The sequence below is a fragment of the Helicoverpa zea genome, chromosome 11 (assembly GCF_022581195.2).
Source record: "Helicoverpa zea isolate HzStark_Cry1AcR chromosome 11, ilHelZeax1.1, whole genome shotgun sequence".
Classification (NCBI taxonomy): Eukaryota; Metazoa; Arthropoda; class Insecta; order Lepidoptera; family Noctuidae; genus Helicoverpa; species Helicoverpa zea.
Genome location: NC_061462.1, coordinates 623,515 through 646,917, shown reverse-complemented (window position 1 = coordinate 646,917; position 23,403 = coordinate 623,515). Strand labels below are relative to the sequence as shown.

General features: G+C 35.8%; 1 protein-coding gene across 1 annotated transcript in view; it reads right to left on the bottom strand.

Annotated features, from left to right (window-relative positions):
* The window catches only part of LOC124634292 (homeotic protein labial-like), a 30,840-nt gene that overhangs the window by 4,017 nt on the left and 3,420 nt on the right, over positions 1-23,403 (bottom strand). The window lies entirely within an intron of this gene.

Genomic DNA, 23,403 nt, shown 5'->3' with positions numbered 1-23,403 from the left:
CGACAGATAATATTGACAATGGACCAAACTTCCGCATTGTTTAGGACCTAGATGAAGAAGGTATATTGTTTGATTCGTCCGATAGCACCAGGTTAAAACAGTTGTTCCATATATGAAGCCTAGAAGTCTGTCATTTATAGATTTTAGAATTTCGGATTTGATGCATGACAATTGCGTGTGACTTTTTAAATGTAGAGGTAACTCGTTGGTCACAGACACATTAAGGTACTTCAATCACAATAAGGTAATGTTACTATTTAACAAAAGCACAGTTACATAGGTAAGCTGTTACTGCACCTAACTTTAAAATATTCACACCTAAATTTAAAGTTAAACCATTTTAGCCACCAAAGACACATCTAACGACCTCTACGATGCGTACAAGCTTCCTAGCTTCTAAGACCATAAAAATCTTCCCATTTTAAAGCAAAACTTGTCACAGAAAGCCTCGTCCCCGCTAGAGGCACAAAGGCACCGCCAGTGGTTGTTTGTCCACCGGTAACACTACACCGGGCTGGATGCCCGCGACAACGCTAATCCATTACTCGATCGCTGGCAAATGTTTGCTCGGCCGAGCTTGCGTACGAACATTGTTTGCGTTTTTTTCTCCAATGAGAATCGGGTTAGCGCAACGGGTGACGGGTAGTGTTTAGATTTTAATTTATTTAATTACTAGCTTCTGCCCGCGACTTCGTACGCGGGTCCTGTCCCTTATGCCAGCGACTACGGGGTCAGCAAAATCAAAGATCTGAATTGTTTGATGTTGAATTTTATATAACTTTTATTTAACTTTTGTACATCAACGGCAAAAGCACAGCAGACTAAATAAAACGCTAAGAACTAAAGCGCAATAGGCGTGACCATAGGGATAAAAGTAGTGATTCTGATTAGTCCGCATTTAAGTGGTTTTTCTGAACGGACCCTTAAATAACAAAGTAGTGGTGACCTAGTGTTTAGAGAACCAATCTCTCAAGTATGAGTGTGTGACTTCGATTCCAGGTCTGGCAAGTACCTGCCAATGCAACTTTTCATAGTTCGTATGTACTTCCTAAGTATATTTTGGACACCAATGACACCGGTTTTTGGAGGAGCTGTCATTCCCAGTGTGTCCCAGCTGTCAATGAACATCCTTGGCAGTCGTTATGGGTAGTCAGAAGCCAGTAAGTGTGACCAGTTTTACCAAGAGGTATTGGGTTGAGCGGGTAACCGGGTTGTGGAGGTCAGATAGGCAGTCGCTTCTTGTAAAACACTGGAACTCAGTTGCATCGAAGCCGACCTTAACATAGTTGGGCAAAAGGCTCTTGAGGTAATAACAATAATAACAATGAGATTTAACGCAACAAAGTTGGAGAGTGGGGGCTCGTGACGTCACGTCTATGTAAAATTTGTACTAAGAAGTGACTTAACACAAAATTCAAGCGTGTTGTATCTCCGTTGTTCTTTGTTTGTGAAAGAAAAGAAAAAATATTCGTCCATTATTTTAGGGTTATCTAAAAGACGGACTATTAGGTACTTTCTTTGATTCACCATGCTTATTTTGTATCAGTGAACGTCTCCGACTCGCGAGACAATGAGTAGCATATTCTTTACTTGAGAAGTTCTCTAGAGATATGGATGTAGATGCGTAAATATGCCAATGACGGAAGCGCGCTTCGCGATCCAATGAGATTTCCTCGGAGCAAGTTGCAGACTGATGTTCTCGAACAGCATCAAGTCCTTCCAAACGCTCTTCGGTATATCTTTGGGATCTTATGATTCTCTCCCTAGGAACATTGGAAAAGATTCGACCTCTTTCTAGCCATGGTAATAGTTTTATTGTGAAGAAGATACCTGATCAATTAAAATCTAGCTGACTGCCCCCTCGCCCCCACGTTACTGAGTAGGCTACCGTGTCACAAAGATAAATGGAAAATAATACAACACTCAAATTTTGGGTCACTTTCACACTCAAATTCTATAAAGTTTTGGGTCAATAGAGTAAAATTGACGATAATATACCATCGTCATTGAAAGTCTGTCCTAAACTATTACCGCCTTCACCGCTTGGAGGTACTTCCAGCTTATTATATGACTATACAGTGAAATTAGAGATAGCTTTCATTTCCACATCAGTTGTTTCTGATCTTCGATTCTCATAAATCAACAGAAAATGTCCATCAGATCGAACAACTTTTGCTAAAACGTCATTACTACACATTTCAAGTGTAGTAGGGCACTTGGAGTTCCACATCAGGTGTTTTAGATCTTCGATTTTTATAAGTCAACAGAGAGTGCTCATCAGATTGAACAACTATTGCTAAAACGGTATTCCTATGTATGCTATCGTGTAGCTGAGCTCTTGAAGTTCCACATCAGGTGTTCCAGATCTTTGATTTTTATAAGTCAATAAAGAGTGCTTATTAGATTGAACAACTTTTGCTAAAACGCCATACCATTATATGCTATAGTCTAGCTGGGCTTCTGTGGTTCCACATCAGGTGTTTTAGATCTTCAATTTTTATAAGTTAACAGAAAGTGCTTATCAGATTGAACAACTTTTGCTAAAACGCCATACCATTATATGCTATAGTCTAGCTGGGCTTCTGGAGTTCCACATCAGGTGTTTTAGATCTTCAATTTTTATAAGTTAACAGAAAGTGCTTATCAGATTGAACAACTTTTGCTAAAACGTCATACCCGTATATGCTACAGAGTAGCTGGGCTCTTGGGGTTCCACATCAGGTGTTCCAGATCTTCAAATTTATTCTCTCAGCCGAAAATGCTCATCACGTGGAACAATTTTTGCCATGGCACCATTTTTGTATCTCTTATAGTTTTGTTGGTCTGTTGCAGTTCTACATCAGGTCTTCAAGTTTCGAAGATACATTATAGCCTATATGTTGCCCAAACTTTATACCAATACAACAAAGAAAAAATCATTGAAATCCGTCCAGTAGTTCCGAAGATTAGCGTGTACAAACAAACAGACATACAGACAAACAGACAGAATTTTTTTTTTGGATTTGTGCTCTATTACTGTTTCTGAACCCCACTCAATTATTATTTTTTTTATTATATTCAATGTACAGACACAGTTTTTTTACAGATTTATTATATGTATATAGATATTCAATGTACAGACACAGTTTTTTTACAGATTTATTATATGTATAGATAATTTTTGGTTTTCAAGTGCTACAGAAACGTATTGTCCTGTAGGTTATTCTCTATTTCTTTAAGCTGTGCCCTATAAGGTCGATATTGTCACCAATCAAAATGTGCCACCTGTTATAACATTCCATATGCTTTTAAAAATTGAATATTGAGTATGTTCTTCGGCTGTGATGTATAATGAATTGCTGATTATAATTATGCATAGAATTGATTTCTATAAACGCTAACAAAATAAATATGTAATGAAAAACTGCCAAGTGATACCATGCCTGTAAATATAGAACTACAGGTTTAAGGTATAACCACGACCACACGACTTCAAGACTACACGATACAGAAAGAAAGCTTGCAAAAGAGGATTTCCATAACACTTATAGGAAAAGGAAAACATCTTGAGGAAACCTGAGGCTTAAAGTCAACAATTTTTACTCCTTGGGCAAGCGTAGTGATTAGATAACGTTTATTCCTTCTCCGTATGAGAATAGGTCTATGCCCTGGAGTAAGGCAGTAAAACTAATGTTAATAAATAGTCCTACATCTTCCTTTTTACGGGTGAAATAGACAAAACAGTTTACGGGAAGCCTTGTTGTCCATAGCGTGCGGAACCTTTCGGAATCCAAATATAATTAATTTTATTACGATGATAGACGTTTCATTTACATAGATATTAACATATTTACAATACATATAAAAACTATCCTAATAAAACAAACAAACAAAAAAAAACCACTACCTATATCTACCTAAACTAACTTAACCATTATTTTTTTATTTCTATGACTTTACTTTTGCTTCTTGTTTTTTTGACATTACACAACATTGTGCAATTAGGCCTTGAGACATTCTGATAGGATATTTTTGAGAAACAACTGAATTCAGTTATCTTATTTATTCAAAAAGTGCTGATATAAATAAAAGATTTACAATGGTACCCGACGGCATGACGAAGGATATTTAGGCCTTTACATGTACCTATACTATAGATTAAGATAAAAAGATTATATATTTTTTCAAAATAGGCAGAAAATCAGCAATTTTTGAAGGTCAATTTCAAAGTAGCCTTCACCACTTCCTATGTGTTTTAGCTGGGAAGAGGACATCGAACATGAAACAAACATATGACTTTGTATTTTCAGATGATTGAAAGCTTAACACCGGAAACAAAGAAAAAGCTTAAAAAAGTTTTCATAGATTCAGTTCATCCACTAAGAAACCATTACAAGCGGTTTTCTTACAAAGTAGAAAACCGTCTTTCTTTTCTGCATATACATTATACCTAATAGATAGATAGATAGAAAAATATTTTTTAACCTATCGATGGCAGTAGCAATTGTAAGCAATGTAACGCATGTATGTAAGAGTACCCTTTATTTACCGGACACAATGCGGGTGGCAATCCATTACAACACGCCGCGGTCCAAATTAACCGTAATTCAATCAATTCAATTGTACTACACGACTGGCTGTGTACCGCCGCGTCAACGCCCTACCAACAGAAAAAAATAACATTCGAATTTCAAACAATTGACAGTCAACTGACAGCTAGGGGAGCGGGAGACGACGGGATTGGTCGAAAATTGGACAATACGGCAGATGCGTTCACGAATAAACTTTTTTTTTCAACTTTTACACAGCCATGTTTGCTTAAATTCTTTACCGAAAAATGGGTGTGTATTATAGGGAAAAAAATACGCAGCTGACGTTTCAATTCGTTGCAGAGTTGACAGGAGATGCGAGTGGTTAATTAAATCATACATATTAAAGTAGGTGAGGGAATATAAATAAGGCTGTTGCGAAGGATTCGTTGGAATTATTATGATGACACGACGTGATACGTCTGTTGGTCGGTTTGATGCATTGCATTTCCGTTTCAGCGGTTAGGTTGTGGCTGAGTTTGATAAGTTTCATGTCAGGTGGACTAATGAAGTGGGCGTGAGGTGATGAATTCGTTTCTTATGTGTTTGAGTCAGGACAAGTGGCTCGTGTATAATGCTACCGTTAACATCACCGATCGATTACTTGTACTTCATGTTCTGAACAATTTTATAATGCCCTAGCATAAGCCCTTAACATAAGATATAACTAAACGAACGTGTCCTTACATGCAATAATATCTGGCTTTTATATAAGTTCAAATTATTTCCAAATATGCTCGCTTTTTTTTTATTGAACTGAACTACTATATTAACTTGCGTTATTTATTGTTAAATTGAACTTACTCCTATTAACCAAGATGGCCAAAAACCAGCACAAAACTTCAAAGTTCTAACCACGAACACTATAACTCCCTTACCAGTACATACTCTATTTAATTAAAAAAAAACTCGTCACCAAATACCATAGTTACAGATAACACGAATTACAGAAGCAAAGGATTACAGGATCAAGTGTATCGACGTGTATGTTTGTTCTGTTGTTCAGTGGGGACTGCTTATCTTGTTGTAGTTATGGTTTTATTAAAAATATAATCGTTCGCTTTGCTGTGGGGCTTATGGCACACGACTTTTGGCAATCAGCTGTCGTTGCGATGATCGAATGTTTTTGTAATTGGCTGTTTAATGAAATTCTGTGGAGAATCGCTTTTTTTGTGTTGAATGTGTGAAAAGTTTCTAATACAAAACTGCACGGGTGTACCTAACAAATTAGATGTCTTTGATGTGTCCCACAGGTACTAGTTCGCGCACCCGGATAAAAAAAACCTACAGCTTTCAGCCGTCGATGATACATCGACTGCAAGCAAGCAATACCTCCTATCTGACTCCGGGTGGATTTTAAAGGGGAACAATAAAACTTAATAAAATCCTTATTCCGAGGAAGGTATAATGAGATACTGAAAATCCAAGTTTTCTTTTTCTAAGCATAGTATTGATTAATAAAGTTTTTTGTTTTTATTTTGAATCTAAAGGTAGTTTATGGTAGATACAAGTTTTTTGGTTTTTTGAAACAAAAATGTCAGATAGGAGGTATTGCTTGCTTGCAGTCGACATTGCATATCCAAGACTCATAGAATTTTTCAATTAGACCCAGTAGTTCCTGAGCAAACAAAGAAACCAGCAGAGTCTTCACTCAACTACTGTCAGAATGAAGATTGAAGAACCAGCAGATAGTTTTAGTAGCAGACAGGCTTTGGGATATTTTCCTTCTTCCCAAACTTCTCCTTCCTTTTACACGTCATCACAAAAAAAACTCACGAACGGCACCAAAACTGCTCATCTCTAGGGCCACCTGTCGACCTCAAGCAACAACATCAGTTCGAAAAAAAAACAATGGCCGACCGCCTTTAATAACTGCGTGCGCGGTGTAAAACATAAATAAAACAGTGAAATACGTTTATTAGTGATATTGTGTAGTGATTCCCTGGTTCCCGGCATCCAGTGCAGTACCTACCAGTTATTCATTTTATCTCATGGCCTGTTTCTAGCAATCATCATCGACGCGTCCCGGCTGGACGCTAAACTCAATAGGAGGGTATATAATGAAAAAAAAAAATGTTGATCATTATTTCTTTCTCTAAGTTGAAATGACTACCCACTACTGCATTTACGGCCGCACTTACATTAACGGTAGTGGTTAAAATAACCAGTATTTATTAATGTCAAAGTTTTCTATGAAACTTAACTAAATATTTATTTATTTATTTAAACTTTATGCAACAAAAAATATCACATAGGCGGACTTAATGCCATAGGCATTCTTTCCAGTCAACCTTAGGGTGATGCAGAGAAAAACATGGTAGGTGCATTAGCCAATAAAACGAAAACTTAATAATGAATAAAACACTAAATACTAATTAAATACATCAATATTAATACAAATAACAATAAATACATACATACATACATATATACATAAAATATACTAATAAATTATTATGATGATGATTCTGCCAACGATTTCTTAAGCAAGTACTTCCGCACAGCACTCTTGAAAGATTGTTTGCTGGGTGACTTCCTGGTTTCTGAGGGCAGCGCATTCCACAGAAGAATAGCTTGAATGTGAAAAGAAGAGTGGATAGTGTCAGAGGTATGAGAAGGACAGTGAAGAAAAAGATTGTGAGAAGAGCGGAGATTTTTGGAATGACCGGAGCAACGTATTATAATATGTAATTTAATTAATATATATGTAATTTAATTAAAAGTAATTAAAAAAATTAAAAGTAATTAAAATATGTAGGTATTATTAACCTTATTCGGCAACATATTTCTCTGCACCTCCACCGAATTACTCCTAAAAGCGTGGCTCCGAATTTCGGCAAATTCCCGTGTTATTTCGGGGCAATTTTTTCCGTCGGTTTCTGAGCCAGGGCTGTGGGTGATCAGTCATACCCTGTCGAGGCACATAATGCGACCCACTAGTACCGAATTATTAACGTGCTCCAAGGGCTGGGAAACGAATAATTGTTTGGCTTAGCTACTGAGATGTTTTTGGTGAAATGTGTGTGTGTGTGTGTGTATTTTTGCTGTAGATAATGTGTGCTAATTTATACGAGGTTTAATTAAAATAAGCTTTTTTCTGTCTTCACTGATAATATAAAGCGTTTGTTTGATTGCACTCGCTGGTTTTAGACACTGTAACGATTTGAAATAAAAAAATCTAGCGTTCTCTCAAAATGGGTTTTATCCGCGTCTCATGGGAACAACTTCGCGCCCCCGGATAAAAAGCCATAGTAGCCTAAAGTCTTCCTAAATGAAAAAGCTATCTGATACCCGAATATATTTTCAAATATGTTCAGTAGTTCCTGAATAAGCGCGTTTAAACAAACAAATTCTTCAGTTTTATAATATTAGTAGTATAGATAGAGGGAGAAATGATTTCTAATGAAAACATATGCTTACAATGTTTGTTTTCTGTATTGACATTTGTTATTGATTAATTTTGTGTTGCACATGCACTCGAGGATATGTCGATAAAGCTTAATAAAAGGTAGAAATTATACTTTTATTGATAACACTATGATTGATGAACTTTAGACATGTTTTGAACCTAAGTAATTACGTTGTTAAAAATAAATGCTACCTAGGACATACTAACCCATGTAATCGTTGTCTTACTGGCTATAAATAAAGATATTTTAAGAAAGATATAGGTATAATATAAAGAAATATACCTACTATATAAACGATGTCTTACTTCCGATTTTTCTGCGTCTATTCAAAATAGTTTACAGAAAACTTTCGCTAAGTCTTATGCCCACATAACTCTCTGATCACTCAATGATTACGTAATTCACCTTTTCAACACATCTAGTGAAATGCATTGCCGATAAATCCAGGGGCGTCAGTCCCTAATCCGGAGGGTTCCGTATAAAATCGCTAATAATATTTGTTCGGTAAATTTGCTTAAGACCGCCGCAATTTTAGACATCAACGCGCTCCGCAAATGTACCTTAATTTTTTAGGGACGAGACAGCTGATATACTGTCGTTTTTTAATGAATTAGGGGTTTATGTTTATTATTTTATATTAGTTTTTTGTGTGATATAAAAATGAGTGGTTGAATTAATTGGAGAGACGCAGAAAATACGTCAAAATATTTTAGAATAAAGATTAAAGTTTTAATCGTGTTTTAAAGCTACATAAAGTACTTAAACAAAAATAAGCCTTATTGGCTTATGTGATGTGAATGTGTGTAATGTGAGCTACAGATTTAATCAACTTAAAAGCTCTAGTGGTAAAGTTTTCAAAAATCCCTAAAATAATGAAATGACAATAAGTGCATTTTTTAACAATGGCTGTGAATCATGAACAGAATTACAAAGCATGCCATTTATTTACAGCGAAATAAATTACTTTAGTATTCATTATATAATAAATCTAAATCATTACTCTGAAAATTAACTAAATTCATGAACCACATTTTCCTCTTAAAAAGCTGGAATATATTTCACGACGGAAAACTTTCAGAAGCGACTGTTTCAAGGAACTACTTAACTGAACTTAATTCACAATATTACTTTATAATTCCCTAGAAAACTCAACAAAACAAGCGTGGCTAGTCTCCCACAAAAAAAAAAAAAACTCATAACATAACGAACTTCCGGATGTCCTTTCGAGGAAAAAAAGAGAGAAAAAATAGAAAAAAAAGATCCGTTGTGAGGGTACATGGCTACAAGTCCCGAGGGGGACGATCAATCGTCCGGAGTGACACGACTCCTCCCGGGGAGGGCTCGCCTACTATAAGTAGTATTTATTTAGTTATTTAGCAAATAAATAACCAACTACTACGTACGTTTGTAGGTGCTGAGAATATGTTGTCTAGTTTTTGTTTGTTGAGAGATATCTAGTGTTTGTTTGTTTTGTAATAAGAAGAAATAGTAATTACTTACTGTCGTAAACCGAAACCACTATGTGGGTTTTCGTGAAACGGCAAGATTTTTTACAAAAAGTAGAGTCTTTGAGGGCACGTAGTGTCGACGTCCCCGAATAACAGTAGTTTTTACAAATCCACGTCTAAAGCCGTTTGGTAGATTTGAGAAAACTCTGACACAAGCGCTAGTTCTTAGTTATGTGATTAAAACTTACAGCACACTCGATAAAGAGAAGAAGACCATGAGAAGTAACCCTAGGCCGTAATAAAACAAAGGTAACAAATAACAAATCCTGAGCAGGAAAAACTGCACTCTAAAACCAAATCCTATTATCTGAAAGGATTTATTTTCACAATTGTGCAGTGATAAGATCTCGGACACATCTTTACATTACGAACTAAATATTATGTACATCGTCCATCGCAGATTTAGGTTATCTTACAAATCTGAGCTGTCGTGAGATAAACCGCATTAGAAGTGATCCCAGCCTTGCTTAGCATTGACAATGATAAACATTCTGTTGTAAACGAGCAAATTGGTTTTGGATGTCGTGAATTTTTAAATGAAAAATTACACACATGCACCCACAAAATTTTGCTATATTATTTTGGTACATAAATAACGGAAAGATATTAAATTTTGCATATGTTAGAAATATATCTTTATTAAATGTATGTTTTGCCGAATCCGTTACATTTTTCACCTTCGAGACTCTGTGATTTAATAAGTTTCTAGAAAAATTTTAAGATCATAATTAACTGTGAATAAAGATATACAGGAATAGCTATTCCCCACGTTCCAACCATATCAGGAGGAAACTACTGGCCGTAAGGGTGCGTCCACATCTGGCGAATGCGCCGCGAATGCGCAGCACGCGAGCCGATCGCGAGCTGTCCGCGAGCTGCGCGCGTGCATTTTTGTTCGTGCGCCGCTTCTGCGCCGCCCGCGCGCAGCTCGCGCGCGACCTAAGCGCCGCACGCGAGCGGCGCGCAGGCGGCGCGCGACGTCTGCCATCTTCGATAGTACTGAGCCAATATACGGAACTGTAAGGGCGAGAACTGATTGCGCGCAGATCGCGCGCCGCTCGCGCGCTCTATACGAGCCTTGCGTGAGTTGCGCTAAAGAGGCGCACCGAACTATTTCAGTGACTGCACGCGCGCAGCTCGCGGACAGCTCGCGATCGGCTCGCGTGCTGCGCATTCGCGGCGCATTCGCCAGATGTGGACGCACCCTAAAAGACAAGCCTTTGTCTCTTAGGCTCTATACTTACTCATTTAAATCCGTCTAATAGTTTTGACGTGATAGCGCGACAGACAGTTCTTTTCGCAATAATAATATTAGCAAGCATTATTGATTATATTTTTTTGTATATAATATTTGGAAATGTAAAAATATGTTATAGAATAAATTCATGAAATACCTAATTAGAAAGAATTGATATAATAGTACCTAAGCGCCATCAACAAACCTTACTTTTGATATACGCAATAAATATCGTTGTTGAACGAAACATTATCTATAGGCATGGCCATACAGTCTTATCGATATCGATAAAGATTTGATTTCTAGTTTCGGTAAATCCGTTTAAAACATATTTTGTTAGTAGATTATTATCTAGCCTTCGTATAGTTATCTAAGATCATCTGTTTTTGCTGATATAATACTAGATATTGTGTTGATTTTATTGTTGTTGCCTTAAATTCATTGATTTAGTTTTTTTGTTGAATGGAGTTCTGTTGAAGTGGTTTTTTAGTGGAGATATTGAAAGATTTCTTTATTGGAAAATATCTAAATCTTTGTTATCTCAAACTGTAATTAACCAACCAGTAGGTGATTTTGTAATTATATACCATCATACGACCGTACCGATATAAAGTGCTCTTATAAAGATATTTTGTTTATTTTTGAGATACGATACCTGATACAATTATATCAAATTACACATGCAGAAGACTTTTTCACTCTAATGATGAATTGGATTTTTTCGCTTAATATTTCAGCGTGTAATAAAACAAACAACGTGGAATATTCATTGAAAAAATATCTTGGCGCATGCTAAAGCCCATAGCGTTTGCGTAAATATTTCCAATAATCCTTAAAATATCCAAGCAAAGTCAGGTAAGTAAGCAATCAAAGCTGATGTTGTTTCCATTGTTTATCATATAGAGTGACGTCACAATTACATAACACACACGTGGTTACAGAAAATATCGCTGTTATCTGTGCATCTGTGTTCTTAGTACTAAACGTCGTTTGTTTGTTAAATGGCAGGTGTAAATATAGCTAGGTTCGTCCTTTGGCATCGCCTGCCTCATTGGTCTATCTCATAGCGCGGCTGCTGTGCATGAGATTTCGGGTCCGATTCCCGAGTCAATTGCTCTCCCGTCGCGCTATGAGAGTGAAGGAGTAGTGAGCGCTGATCTCCTAATATGAAAACAGCCTCCATGTCCAATAATTGGCCCAATAAGTGTGAAAGTCGGTGGCATAGGATTGAATTTGGTTTTGCGAGTTTTGTGATCCCAGCCATTTTAGGTCCACAAAGGTTCGAAGTAATTTTTGATGTCTTTATGTAACTCGGAAATGTTTCTCTTGATAATTATTATATATTATTATTATATTAATATTTTGAGCTTGGGCCATAGATATTCGCTTTTAAGTATATTTTTTTAGCGAGGAGTTTGCTTTCAAAACCACTACTGTACATAAGTGTTTATTTTCTAAACCTACATATGTAGTGAACTCAGTATGTTTTCTTTCTTATCAAATCTTCACAGTCTCACCTCTATCATCTACCAATAATATGAATTTCATACTATTGTAGAGATGCTTTTTAATCCTGAGTAATCATGACTAAGAACTTTTTGGGGTTTTCCTTGCTTGATTTTTTTAGGCCTATTGTTACACTGAGGGTTCCGTAGGTTTTAAATGATGCCCTTCTGATATTGATGTGTAAATAGTGCTTGTGGAAAACTAATCTTCTAAGATAAAACATCTTCTATAGAATGTAAACATAATAAACACCAATAACAATGTTACACCATTTTGTATCATTGTCGTAACTTTACTTAAAATGTTGGTCCTTTAAAACAAGGGGTTTTGGTTCAAAAGTACATGTTAGCTCCTAAATATATCATACTGATTTTAAGGTTAGTCTTCACAAGTTATGCCACATAAAGTAAGTTAGGTTTGTTGTACAAACCTCCCCACTCAGAGTCATTTAATGGTTACTTAAGCCATTCCTTAGTGAAGGATTTGTATGACATTCCGTCACTAAGGAGTGACTTAAGTAATTATTAAACGACTCTGAGTGTGGCAGTTAGACACTAAAATTATTTGCACAATTCGATAGATAAGTAATGCAAAAATATTATGGGAATCCTATAAAACTGAAATCTCAGCTTGCACAAGTAAATGTATTTTTGCGATATATTCCAAATGTTGTATATTTTGTGAACAAATCTGTACAGTTGTTAGCATTGCAAATCTTGACAGATAAGCGATCGAACCCTCGAATTTGTTGATCCTGATTAGATTACCTGAGAGTTCGTGAACCTCCGGTTCGCTGGCTATTGAAACCTTTTTAGATATAAACTGTAAAATTATCAATGGTATAGTGGTTAACTTCTTAGGATATTTTTGTGTTACGTGTACAAAATATAATTACAGAAATGTCTGGCTAAGTTGTTATCGTGCCTTGATGTGTTTTGTTTACATAGAGCCTAGTTATTTTGGTCCCAGCGGGGAACGAAATTATGTTAAAGTAGTTATCTAGCCCTATATTTTCAACTCCAAATATTGTTATTTAATCAGCTTATTTTTCAAGAGTTTGTTGACGACTCTCTTCATTAATCAACATTCCCTTGATTTTGATCGCAATAAAAATAATATGCCTACCCCAAGATTCACCGGTAAAAATGTATCTATGATACACTGCTATACATAAGTAAATAAGTTAATAAATTACTTTTAATACATTCTCGTAATATTTCCATATCATTGAATGGCATGAACTTATAAATGGACGCCCTCGTATATCTCCCCTATTAGAGATCCCCTCAGAATTGCGTCCAGAATGTTGTGTATTTGCTCTGCCTACTAAGTATTGCATCGAGTAGACAATGAGCTACGATATAATATTTTTTGAAGGGTCGTATACCAGCCACAGTGCGAGAAAAGTATGAGTTGCCATATGCGAACATTTTAGAACACTTTTCAAACTATTATGTGGAGCAAAGTAACACACTTTTCTTATTGTTTTGTGTGTTTTTTTAATTATACCGTCCTTACGCACACCTAAATACTCTTTAAGAACCACTTTACATTTTCGCGTTGTTGGAACACAAAAGTATTTGCAGCTTTACATCCCTAAAAATACGACAGCAAACCATCGACAATCATGGCCCATCCTAAACAGTATCATGTTGACACAGACGGACAGACACAAACACCGGTACACAAATAAGATGTAAACTATAATTGATTTATAGTGTTGACAGTGTAAAACGTCTCACTCCGGAAGCCTTAAGCCAAATGTAATAAATTACTGAGGCAACACTTGATAGTGCTGCCCTTGATCGATTGAGGTCCGCCTTAATCGATCGACTCTGGTGCATACAAGATGGCGTCGTGATGACTTCATTGTTAGTATTGTTAGGGAAATGTGCCGTTATTTTGTTTGGTTTTATCTAATGTTTGTTTTGGATTTGTTTAGGTAGCTTTTGTATTATGAATGTAAAATAGAAGCTGGAAGTAAGACTGTTTGAGGACATCTTTTAATGGAAACTTTTTTATGGCGTTCATGAAATAATCCATCTTATGGTTCTGAATTCTGCATTTAGTCACCCTTAACAAAATCTATGACTCAATTTTGCATTACATAATCCATGCATAAACCTAATACGAGATAGTGATGGCAAAGATTCAAAATTTAATCTTCGCTATCACTATCTCTATCTTAATCGATAGATTTAGCTTCTGAGATGAAATATAATTCTTAGTGTAAATCAATCATTAAGAATGCGTTAGCTGAAATGCAAAATTGCAACCTTATTATTTAAAGTACAATAAATAAATAGATAGACATTTGATTGACAACGGACAAAAATAGCTGTAACTGACAACAGAATCATCCGACAGATACTATCAATCGATAAGTAGAATACATTTAACTTTTGTCTTTTTTAAATAACAATGATTTCGTCACCACACTCGTTCATCTGAGTCAACGTGTCAAAATTGGCGAGGTGTGATGACAGCTCGCCGTGACGTCAGGAATCTGAGCTGATAATCTTTGAAAGTAAATATTGAAGTGGTTGTCACCTATTAGATAAAGAAAGGCTATTTTATTGTGATGAATTGTTGTTGCTATTTGAATTTTTCTATGTCTATTCGGGGTTTTTCGGCGTGATTCATATACCTAGTACATGATGATCAGAATCCCAATTGTTAATTGAAATTACTTTAGGACTTACTAAAATAAACTAGGTACCTACAAAATGTTTAATTTATTTTATTTTTATTTATTAGGAAAACTTATAGCTAGTACAAATTTTAAATATAGATATTAGTAGAAATAAGGCCAATGACAAGTTTCCACTGATTACATAATAGTTTGGTATTGAATCAATTCAATTTATTGCACAATGTTATTAAAGAAGTGGTTACAGAGAGAACGCTTTAACTGAGAAATGTTTGTAATAACCTATGTTGTTTCAGAGTTTTGTACGCCACATTCACTGATTATTTCGATGGTTTTGAAAATGCATATGTCATGACCGCAAATCATAAATATAAGAGTCAAACAACAATATTACTCGATAGTGACTCAGTCAGTAAATATATCTTACAGTATTATTTTGTTTAATTAAAAGATTCAATATCACCGCAACGCATGCAAAACAACTTCTATAGGACACCAACAAGTTTTCAGTTTCAAGTTTGTATCAGTAAGATAATGTATGGTAATGCGGTTACATCAACTTTTTACTTTTCACATTAAGTTTAGTTATGACTTGGGCCACTCTGTGTGAAGACCTTATACAAGTAAGTATACCTAGAGGGAGTTCCAACAGATATTGCAAATAATAATATCACTATTTTTAAAGAAAATTAATCTACTAAGTAAGTAGTTCTTGTAAAGCTCCGATAAGATATCATTACAGGCTGAAGTGACCAAGCAATCGGAGACAGTCGCGCACGGCTGTAGTCACGGTATCGGTGCATCTCTGATACCGATACCGATACCAGAACTTAATCCTTGTGACGCAAATTGTAAAAGATTAAATTGATTTTTAATTTTTTAAAGATATGACGAAAATAGTTTGCTTTTGTCACACCATGTTTTTGGTGATAGTGATCTTGTTAGGCAGAACCTGGCGTACGGTATTGTTTCTTTTTGCTGCTCAATAACACTTCAGTCAACAGTAAACAGTACAACTTATCCGTCTGTGTAGAGTTCACGCCAAAGATATTTAAGGGCCTGAGGACGTAGGCTTATTTTATCCGGGTGCGGGAAGCAGATCCTTCTGCTCGTGGGTAGGCGTTAATATCTAGTGATATCATAATTCAAATGATAAAAAAACTAAGTGCTTCGTGAAGGAGGCTACTGACTTACGTTACACTTATAAAAATCATCACTTTAATAACGTGAGGTCAAAAAGCTCACAAGACTAATACCTATTAGCGGACATTATTATTAAATAATAATCCTTCTAATATAAAGTGATCCGATAAGTAGGAACTAAATTGAAACAACGGTCGCCTACAACCTTTACCGGGAGATTTATTATTTTGGGTTCCGTATGAATAATATTCCATTTAGACGTCCCTGGGCTAATATTATAAGAACTTTTGTACAGCACCTATATGATTAATTCTATTTATAACGAAAGTCATCAACATCAATGATACGTTTGTTAGCGTACTTTCGCTAAAATCAATAAAAAAAAACATAACGTAGCTAGACATAAAATATGGTGACACATTTAAATAAAAAATATAGTATCGTAAAACAAATGAATATTAAAAGACTTTATTTCACAATCGTAATCATTTATTTCCCCTAGGTACTTCAGTTTATTTCCGACGGCAAAACTATAACGTTCTGATGAATCATAGACCGCGTAAGTATTACCATGTATTACTCATATTGTAGAATTCCCAAAGATATTACTAAAATTGTTTGATTAACCGCTCGGCTAGTTGTCAAACATATCTGAGCATATCTTTTTACTTACAGATGTCATAATGTTATTACTTTTGGGTTTTTATACAACTCATCGGATGCAGATGAGTACCAATGTTTTCATATTTCATTATTAGACGTTTCCCGCTGTTTCACTTGCGTCACATGGGAACTACTGCCCATACCGGTATAAAGCATAGCCCATGCTCCTCGGAAAAAGCGTAGGTTTCCAATAGGGAAGAAAAATATCGTTCGTTCAGTAGTTTCAAGACAAACAAATGAAAAAGATTCCCTCTTTATTATATTAAATAGGTACATTTTAAGTCTTCGTCGTTAATTGTTTTAAGGAACCCCAAAACTATCATCGATAATAATTTATTCAGAAAAATAAAATTATGAATATAGCTTCGTTCGTCCCACGCGCGCTAATCTATCGGGCCGTCCATTCGGTGTATCAGAAACTGGGTAAAAGACAATGGGCTGGTATCTTGTGGAATGCACCCATATCTCCCATCTATTCGTTAAACGTGGGTTAAAATGTTTCGGGCATTCATTAATATTTAGAAAGTAGGATTTTGTGATACCGTTAGCTTATTGTTGAGTTTATAGATTGGGGTGGTTTTTAAGTTATCTGATTCCTCCCACATGATTCCGAAACAAGTACACGTTTAGATGTCTGTAGGAGCCCTAAAATGGCTCACAAAAATCTGATAGAATCCATTGCAAAAAAAGAAAAAGGTTGTAAAAGGATAGTGTAGAGATGTAAGACTATCTCTTAGAATTGTATCCATGTATATCATTTACATGTTGACATAGTGATCTTAGAAAACAGCAATCGCCGATAGAAGCCTCGAACCAATTAAATTGTACCCATCAACAGTATCATACTTAACACTTCACACAAATTCAAATAATGGAAAATTACATCAAAAAGACAAGCTATCTAACGACAATCTCGGCATAGCTTACATAAATATTTTTATTGATATTAAAGTCAAGGGGTCATTACCAGGACAAAGGTATTGGAAAGTGCGTCACGTGACGGGGTGAAGGGGTACAGGGGGGGTGAGACAGTGGGGTCAGGGAGGGGGGGGGGGTTGTCGCGTGTGAGATTGTGCGATAGTCTCCCCGCGGTGGACGCCGGTCTAATCGGTTTACTGGGCTTAGCGACTTTGTAGCTTGGTTCTAGATGGGAGAGGTAGCGAAAATCGCGAAAATGATTTTTTCATGGTTGTAAATTGCAATGACTATAGGTAAAGGAACCTTGCCTCAACAAAAGGAATGATAATATTAATCTTGAAATAATAATGAACACTTTGGATGGGCCAAGGTAACAGTTGTAAAAATATCCACACATATTGATAGAGCTGGCTCAAAAATCACCTTTTATGAATTGAATGCTATTTGTTTATAGCCTATTCCACGGCGACATTACGGCACTGGCAAAACTCTTTACCTATGCTATCAATTTCACATTGAATCTTATCTAAATCCTTAGATAGACCGGTAATTACTTCCCGTGTTTCAATGGCATGACAAAAATAACCAATCAATCAAAATCCTTGATTTTAATTGTGGATTTCCATAATGTATCTATCCATTGGTTTGCGATTAGAGATTGGACATCATTTATATGGAGTCAATGTCGAAATTCAATCTCAATTGTTATAATCGCTGGTCGCTCCCAAATTGGGCTTGGTTAGTCTCGCCTAATGCAGGTGACTTGCAAGGCGCGTTTAATATGCCACTTCGAGCCACTTTCAGTCCAGTCCGCTCCTAATAACCTCTTCAGAGGCGTTCCTCCAACAATCTGATGGTTCAGACATCCACTTGAAAGCCATGGACTAGTGGTATTACGGCTAACTTACTCAAATTCACTGGCCTGACGTTGATTTTAATGGTAGATTTTTGATTTTCTTTTATGTTAGTTTTCCATTAGTGTTCCATGTTATTCACTAGATGGATTTAAATGTTATTAGGAGTAATGACCCTTTTAAGACACCTAAACAGTTCAGCCTAAAGAGCGTTACTGGTGCCCTGTTACCCTTTAAACAATTCTGCATTACCTATCTGTATAGTATGTAAGTATCTATAAATGCAAATGTTGGAATGCTTACCCGACACCCAGATATAATCACAAACACTGCAAGTCTTGGGACCGATTCTGTTACGTCATCGTCCCAAACCGATTTGAACAAACATCAATGATTTTGCCAATCACAACAAAGTTACTTTACGCATTCCTCAAAAATGCAAATAAAAACCTTAACCTAAACATACAGATAAAATCAACCTATGCGGTGTATCAATAAAGTTAAAAATTGGCTGTCAATGAATTATATTTCCAAAGACCCAAACGTCATGTGACAGTCGACTTGCAAGGGGAAAATGACAATGTAAGATACCTATCCTTTCCTTGGCAATTTTAAAATTTGCAGTGGCACTGAAGAAGCTGTTGGAATGGGATCCATATCTCCTTGATTTAGAGTTTATATTTGCGTGGCTTTAGTTAGGGGTCGGTAAGGTAAAGTTGTGTGGAGTAATCCCGCGAGGTTTGATATCTGGGCACAGGGCTCGCATTGTGCCGAGGAATAGATAAGATCTAACTCCGGCCTTTGACAGACTTCACGTGTGGTCTAATTTTAGCGTGTTTTTGTAATTGTTTGTTTCTTTTTATTTTTGTTTGTTACGTGTTTTACGTTGTTCACGATTTAGTGAAAAGGTTGAAGTAATGAGGATTGTTTTACTTTTAATTAATTAAGCTGCGATAAGGTTTTTAAGCCACTTAACTACTTTATGGGCTTTGCAGGTTATTTTAACTAGAGATTTTGATCAAAGAAAAAAAGTTAGAAATAAAAAGACAGAACAGTTTTCGCCAACACGCTTATGTGTCAAGAAAAAGAAGAAGAACAAAATATCACAAAAGAGCCAGTCACGTTAGCCACTGCAGCAGCTAATAAAATTACCACAATACAATTTAATACCAGCTGTAATACATCAGCGTGTTTGTGACGCCGCGACAATGTAAATTCTACTTTATTGGGCACCGCGCAACGTTGTCTACTCATCGTGACCAGAGTTTATTTTGGCTTTCATTTGAGAGACGAAAGATTTGTTCTCGTGAACTTTATTGCTGTTTTTCTGTATGTATAGATCATTGTCTGGTCTTCTAGAGTTTTCTTCTTGTTAGGCTGCATAGGTATCTGTTGTATAATCTAGGATACATATATAGTATTTCTCAAGATATTTTCTTTAATATTGTCTGCAATATTGTGAGAAAAATGACTAAGGGCTTTTAAAACCAGATTGTGTGGCAGTATCTTTAGTAGTATCCGCAGATATTCAATGTTGCAAAGTAGAGCCTTTTTGTGAACTTATTTGTTTGTTGGTTGATAAGGAATATAGAATCTAATTAGCCCGTCCACGAGGGTCAGTTAGGGGACGCGGGCAAATTGATTTTTAATGTTTCTTGTTTACTTGATAGACTGTTCACTTTATACTCGTTAGTTTAAGAATAACCCTTTTGCGTTGGATTTAATTCATAAGATCATTTCTATTTGAGGATTACGTTTCTGATAAGGAAGTAAAAATAGAAGGGTTTAAATCTTTTGAAGGTCTTGTTTCGGATACAGACGTTGATACAGCAGTAGGTAATAAAAATGACGCAAAACCAAGTGATAATTTCATTCAGGCACATTTATATACTTTGAGATTCATATATAGGTATTATTATGTAAATCTTTTCCAGCACATCGTCTAGCAATTCGATATCAGAAACACTCAAGATAGAATTTTATCAGATTTCACAGTTGTCTCATTTTGAGATAATTTGTACGATCTGTGTTTCAATTTTATATTGGTACCTATTTGTTTATTTTCATACCGAAATAGGTAAATGTAAATAAGTATAGTAAGAGTAAAGTATGATTAGTCGGTTTCTGAAAAGCCAATATTTTCTAAGGTTACTTATTCCATACGTTCCCACATCTTACTTCAAAGTAACGGTCAAAGTACACATTCTAAAATCTTAGAAGCTATTTGAAGAACAAATTGATCGCAACGAAACAAATCACCGTTGTATTTTTTGAAACGAACAAATATTGACACTGTGCTATATTTGCAAATGCCAATACAAGAGCAAGTGATGCGAGCAATTTAGTTCTATAGCCTGGCTGCTGAATTAATGATGCTACAATACATGTAGGTGTTATTGCTATCTTCGATACACATATAAAGGAGTGAAGAAAATATTTAGATGGCATAACGAACGATTTAGAGAAAGGGAACGCGAGAAATGTTTGTGGAGTCATAAATATCGAAAGAATAAGTATTGATGATAAAAGGTCGTAGATAAATGCGAAAAAGATTCCTAATGACAGACACATAATTTAGTATTAGCAATCAACTATCCAGTTAAAATATCCTCCTCAACTTTAACGGGACAATATCCCTGAACCCCCGTCCCGTGCGTGTTGCGTGGCCACCCAAACAAACACAGATAGCCAACACGAGGATTAGGCGAAATGTAAACCGCGTCGCGTGCAGAACATATAGCCAGCGTGTTCTGTACGCGGCTTGTACGCTCTTGTGGAGCGCAATTGTTGCGTGAGATTTGAACATGGAATATTGTGTTTTTGTTACGGAACACTGGATAGATCTGAACAATGGTGGGTGATGAAAGGAGGCAGGTCATGAAGGTTGTCTCGAAGAATGGCGTCACTTAGAATTTGATAAGCATGCCCAGACGTGACATGACTGAAGAATTAAGCTCTAGGAAAGACGACGGCGTATTGGGCCGAAATCGGCCGTGGACGCAATTATTATTCTCATGAAGCACTCGATAAAAAGATCATAAGCAGAAACATAAAAACCAGGAACGAGCAATTGAGTCAGCATCACAAATGAGAGAAAAAGAGTCAAGATAAGTAAGTACTTGAAGTGAACAATTTTTTTTTGGCAGGCAGAAATGTTCTTAGATGAAGTTTCTAACATAAATATGATTAAATCTCGGAAGACAAGTGCTACTTATCCGATATTAGATCAAAATTTCATGACTCAAAGCTTCAGGCGTAAGAAAGCGTAATTATAATCAACGAAACTGAAGGAACCTGCTCTGATTCTCGTGACTAGCTTTTAATTACCACAAAAAGTTCTCGATAACAGTGCGCGTATTCACAGTATACGTTACTTAAATATCAATGTAAACTATCTTATTTTACAATTCACTTACAGTTATGGTGCAATCTTTGGCAATGTTTGCAGCAACCATAGCTTTTTCAATTTCCATTGTTAACTATGTAATTATTGTTTTATCTTCCATACTCGGTATTTTTACAACAAATTCATCATAGCACTTAACTGATTTTGCTAGGATGTGAGTTATCTTTTTCACATACGGCATTCCTTTCATTAAGTCTGTTAGTCTAATTATTATTATTATTTTTTTAATATACTTTCGTTCTTATTTTACCTGTTTTATATTTTCTCAATTAAATAACTTTCCAGTATTAATTCAAGTGTCATTATAGAAATAGGCGCTGCGCCGGCGCAAAGCGGCAACGCACTATCGGTACGCACCATCTGAAGCCTGTCTGTGAGTTTACTATGACGGCAGAGAAAGTACTGGCTGTATCTGTTATAATTAAGTAATTGACTGGTGTATTTTCATAATAATAAAGTTTAATTCTACATATAATGTTTGCAATTTCTCTTGTGGCGTGTAACTCTTGGAACTTACAAACCATTTTCCATACGGATGAAGAGCTAAGTTCAAAGAAATAAAAATTAACTAAAAAAATATAGGAAAAAAGACATAGTATCTGAGGCAAAATACCAAAATCAAGATTTTTTATATCACCTGTACAAGAAGGTTACACTGACCATTAGAATATTTTTTTACTATTCTATTCTATTCTATTTTTGTATATGGCAATCCGTGTCGATTTTTTACGTTTAGTCCATCTTGGCCATCATAGTGTTGTACCGTGACAACTGACAAGCGATGAACGTCAAAGTATTTGCTCTGCGCGTCAGTAACGTCAGACGTAGGTCGAGTCACAACCCTTGAACTGAGGCTGTTAGACTGACAGCTAACGTCACAATACTGACGTTAAGTTACCGTAAGTTAGAAGCGTTTGTGTGAAGACCATTTGAATACTTCAAGTGTTTGAGATCAAGCAAAAAAATATTTGGTTTTATTTTTGATATGGAAACTGTTGGAGCTGGTAATGATTCATAATATTTTAGATGTAGAAATAAAGCAAATGTTGAATGGCAAATATAACAAAAAAAAGGGTGACAATATTGAATTGGTGTCTAGCCAAAGATAATAAATTAGGCTCTTACTTATCATAAGACGCCTTGCTAAATATGGGCCTTCTCAAGATATACCTAAGCCTAACTATTTAAAAATATGAGGCTTCGATGAAAACCCAAAATAGACTTAAAACCCACAAGAACATAAGAAAAATTGCCATATTAGACAAAGGAGTCCTGATGTTAAATGATTCCAATACAATGATAACATCCCAATTACGGAATGATGGCGATTTTAACACTAATGTCATCATCAAAATAAATAATAAAGAAAATGTAGTTTCAACGATTAAAGTTATAAAGTTTAACGGTTCGCGTATCTCGGGTTATATCTCAGCTACATGAGAGGGAGGAGATGCGTCGCTTGTCAATTATTGTGATAAATGATTGGCGCTTAATGTACCCGTTGTGACGGCAGTTCTTACTTACATGGCAGGTGGAGCCA